At 47.0% G+C, this 4,421-nt stretch overlaps 1 protein-coding gene across 6 annotated transcripts in view; it reads right to left on the bottom strand.

Moving 5' to 3' along the window:
• The window catches only part of Tcaim (T cell activation inhibitor, mitochondrial), a 135,072-nt gene that overhangs the window by 42,163 nt on the left and 88,488 nt on the right, over positions 1–4,421 (bottom strand). Inside the window, exon 1 of one of the 6 annotated variants that reach the window (XM_029554278.1) lies at positions 3,128–3,228. The exons of the other annotated variants lie outside the window; for them this stretch is intronic. The gene's annotated coding sequence lies outside the window, so the exon portion shown is untranslated. Of the gene's footprint in view, positions 1–3,127; positions 3,229–4,421 lie in introns of those variants that run through there. 6 annotated transcript variants of the gene reach the window in all.

The following is a 4,421-nucleotide window of genomic DNA, read 5'->3' as shown; positions in this document are numbered from 1 at the left end:
CTAATTTTTCCCAAAGAACTTCACGCCTTCTGCACCCTGAAGGCCCCTTATATAAGCCCCAGCTCACAATCCATGGGCTGACATTTTCCCTTCCCTGAAGGGAACATGTCCTGTGTGAAATAAAACTCGATCCCACTGAGAGTTTTATCTGTGTCTTGGTGCTTTTTCCTGATCAACTCTACCTCGCATGTAAAACATCTGGACTCGCTTGCTGTTACTGGAAACAAACACCACTGATTTGGTTTTAAGGTACACTCCCACCCTTCCTTTCTCTCTCTGCTCCTTTTCTCTCTCTCTCCTTTCCCTTTACTTCTCTCTGGCTCTCCTCCATTTTCTTTTCATCTCCTTTCCAGTCGAATTCGGTCACTCCTGGACCTCACTCAAGGCCACTGGTTTCCACAGCTGTTGAACTGTCCAGTGCAATCACTGTGCCTGCCCACGCCCACCTGGGAGTCGGACCTGCCTCCCTGTTGCACTCAAAACCTTTTCCCTACCTTAGCTCCCTTCCCTTCCCTTTCCTCACTCCTGCCATCTCTTGCCTTCCCCTGACATCTTGCCTTCCTTTTCACTTTCTCTCTCTCCCTCTCTCTCTTTTTATGTTTTGTGCCCCCATTTACTGGCTACTCTAAGTTCCATCTGGCTCACTGCCTTCTCCATTCCCATTTGGTCTCAGCCTGCTGGCCCACTACCTCCTTTCCTTGTACTTTGGCTCCATCTACTGGCTGGTTGCGCACCATGCTGCAAAGTTTCCCGCTCATTTCACTCGCCCTGGAATCATAACCGCTATGTTGGGAGCCTCTTTTCTGCCTCTGGATACAGGATGCTGTTTCCAGTGACAGAAACATGCACAACACTTTCTCGTATTTCCCGTCCCCAATGATTGCAGGATGCTGCCCTTGGGGTTTTGGGAATTAAAAACTAGAAAATAACTCAAATCCGTGCAACAAAAAAGGACGCTTTTCTTTTGTTGCCTGGTTCTTCTTGTTCTAGTTTTTACGTGACCTAAGCCAAACCTTCCCCCCCCCCCGCCCTCGGTCTCTTCCTTGTACGCTACTCCTTCTTGCCCCAACTCCTGATCCTGCCTCTGCTCCCTCTGGGCAAAAGATTCTCTTTGTTCCCCTACCCACCTGCTGAGGTCTTTTCTCATCTCCTCTTTGCACTGTAATCTGTTGCTATGGGAACCAAGCACTCCAAGTCTCAGGGTCTCACACCTCTTGCTTGTCTTCTTAAATCCTTGAAACAACTAGGACTGTCAGGCACGATCATGATTAAATGCCTAACATTCTTGTGCACCACTTCCTGGCCTCAGTACAAACTAGATAATAACTCTGTTTGGCCAGACACTGGAACCTTAAACCTCAATATTTTAAAAGATTTAGAAAACTTCTACCATTGTTATGGCAAGCGGTCTGAACTACCCTACATCCACGCTTTTTTTGACCTCCATGCTAATCCCTCTGTGTCCCATATTCTTCCCATCAGATTCTTCTGGCTAAGTCAGTTTCACCGGATCCCAATCTGCCAGGGTACTCTGCCCCTCCTCCTCTTCCCTCCCTGTCCACCTTGGCTTTTGATCCTGCCGTAGCTGATGAACTGCCCCAGATTACAACCCAGCCCCAACCTCCTCCTGCTCCCCAGCCTGAGGCACAGGCAAGTCCTCCCTCTGCTCTCCCATTGCTATACCCTCCCTTGCCTTCGAGTCCGGGGGCCAGCCTGACTCCCCTCCCTTCTCTGCTTTGAACCCCCTGTCCAAGATATTTCCCCTCCCCTCCCTGGCGTTCTGAGTCCGACACTCACGCTCCTGACTCCCCTTTATTCAAGGAAATCCAAAATCTTAAACATCTCCTTACCAAATATTCCCTAGTCTTCCCTAGTCTGACTTCTACCTCAAATACCCCATTTACCCCTCCTGTATCTGCTTCTACTTCAATTCTAGACCCTGCCTCTCTCCTTACCAAATATTCCCTAGTCTTCCCTAGTCTGACTTCTACCTCAAATACCCCATTTACCCCTCCTGTATCTGCTTCTACTTCAATTCTAGACCCTGCCTCAGATACCCCTGCCCCTACATTCTCTCATGGACAGGACACCCCTCCCACCTCTCCCACTTTGGTTTCCTCCCAGGACTTCCCCTTCTCCTCTACCCCCTCCCAATCCTTCTGTATCAAGCCATACTCCCACACCCAGTCTCAGCTCCCTTCCCATGGTATCTTTCCCCTCCAGGAGGTGGCAGGCATGGACCAGGCCATCAAAGTCCATGTGCCTTTCTCTCTTGGAGATCTAGCACAGCTCCAGTGCAGAATAGGCGGTTTTTCTACTAATCCTACACACTTCATACAACAATTTAAATATATTGCTCACAGCTATGATCTAACCTGGCATGATCTCTTTATGATTCTCCAGTCCACCCTCACCCCCAATGAGAGACATAAGATCTGGACAGCAGCACAGTAGTATGTTAATGAGCTTCATTCCACTAACCAAGCTCACCCTATTGGTACCAAGGCAGTTCCCCTTCAGGACTCTGGGTGGAATTACCAACCCCCACTGGGAGATCAGGCAGCACTTTCCCCAGGTAGAACAGCTAGGGACCACATGATACTTGCCTCCTGACAGGTCTTCAGAGAGCTTCACCCCCCTAAGGTAGTTAACTTTGAGAAGCTTAGGTTGATTACTCAGGGCTCTACTGAAACCCCAGCTCAGTTTATGGACAGACTTAATGATGCCCTGGTCCAGTATACCAAGTATGACCCACAGTCTGCAGAGGGACAGCTTATGCTTCCTGGTTATGCCCACCTGTCCAACTCCCTTACTTGGCAGAGATCTCATGCAAAAGCTCTCCCTGTCTATATTTCTCTCTCCTCGACACTCTTCTTCCTTTCCCTGGTACCTCCCCCTCCCCAAACCAGATCATGGCCCCTTCCCCCTTCCAAAGTAAATCCCAAGGTCTGGGACACCTCAGCCCCAGGACTGGCCTCTCATCACACTACTATCTTCATTTTCTTGAAGGACCCCTCCCTATTTCCCAGCAGACCCCAATACCCAATTGTACTCAAACATTGCTATGGACTTAAGCCCATAATTCAAAGGCTTATGAGAGCTAACCTCCTTAAACCCACTCACTCACCATATAACACTCCCATTCTTCTGGTCCTCAAGCCTGATGGCTCTTATCATCTGGTCCAGGATCTCCAGCTCATTAATTCAGCAGTTATTCCCATTCACCCAGTGGTTCCCAACCCCTACACTCTTCTTTCTCACACCCCCTCCTCCGCCACTCACTTTACTGTCTTAGACCTTAAAGATGCTTTTTTCTCAATACCCTTACATCCTGACTCTCACAACCTCTTTGCCTTCACCTGGGAGGACCCTGACACTCGAATGGCTTCCTAACTAACCTGGACTGTCCTGCCCCAGGGGTTTCAAGATAGCCCTCACCTCTTTGGAAAAGCTCTAGCTGGGATTTAACTTCCCTAGACCTTAACTGCTCCATCATCGTGCAGTATGTAGATGACCTACTTCTTTGATTACTGTTTTAGTTTGTTTCTTCATAGTTTCATTTCTTTTTATTCTCTTAAGGCCTTTCAGTCTTGTACCTCTTTCCCTCTCCTCCCATATTGTATTAGTCAGGGTTCTCAAAAGAAACAGAACCGGTAGAATGAATATGTATGTATGTGTATAGAGATTTATCAGCTTAGCTCACAGGATAGAGTCCGAGAAGTCCAACAATGGCTGAACCACATTGGAGAGGCTGAGAATCCGAAGTTGCTCAGTCCACAAGGCTGGATGTCTCAGTAGTCCCAATCTGGCACTGAAGGTCTGACAAATTCCAAAAAATCAGCTAGTCTTCAGTCTACAGCAGCAAGATGAACTCACCAGCAAGACAGAAGGCAAGCAGCAAAAGCCTGGCGTTCTCTTGTGCTTTGGCCTATTATACGGGCTGCCATCAGAACGTAACACCCACACTTAGGATTTTCCAGTTTCAGATGATCCAATCAAGAAGATCTCTTTCATTTCAGTTAATCCCAGATCCAGTCAAGTTGACACCCAGGATTAGCCATCACAAGTCCACCCCTTGTCAACTTGACACCCAATAGCATCTCTCTATGTCATGCTTAATTTTCACATGAAAACAATGTTGAGGTCATAATTTCACCTAACATGATATAACTATCCTATCATACAATGACCAGTGCATTATATATCTTAGAGTAGGTGATAAGTTCTTCGAGGAATGTTTAGTCCTTTAGTGTCTCATAACCTAATAAAATCATATAGGCTCACAACACTTAACCACTTAACACTTAGTTCAATTACACATTCAAAAAATAAGTCAAATATCTGCTTAACATATGTGTATACATGGACAAGCCTATTCTTAATCAAATAGGACAAAAATACTCATGTCAATTACAATCCAC

The sequence above is a fragment of the Nannospalax galili genome, unplaced genomic scaffold, assembly GCF_000622305.1.
Source record: "Nannospalax galili isolate Female #2095 unplaced genomic scaffold, S.galili_v1.0 scaffold443, whole genome shotgun sequence".
Lineage (NCBI taxonomy): Eukaryota > Metazoa > Chordata > Mammalia > Rodentia > Spalacidae > Nannospalax > Nannospalax galili.
This window is presented reverse-complemented; position numbering and strand designations above follow the sequence as displayed.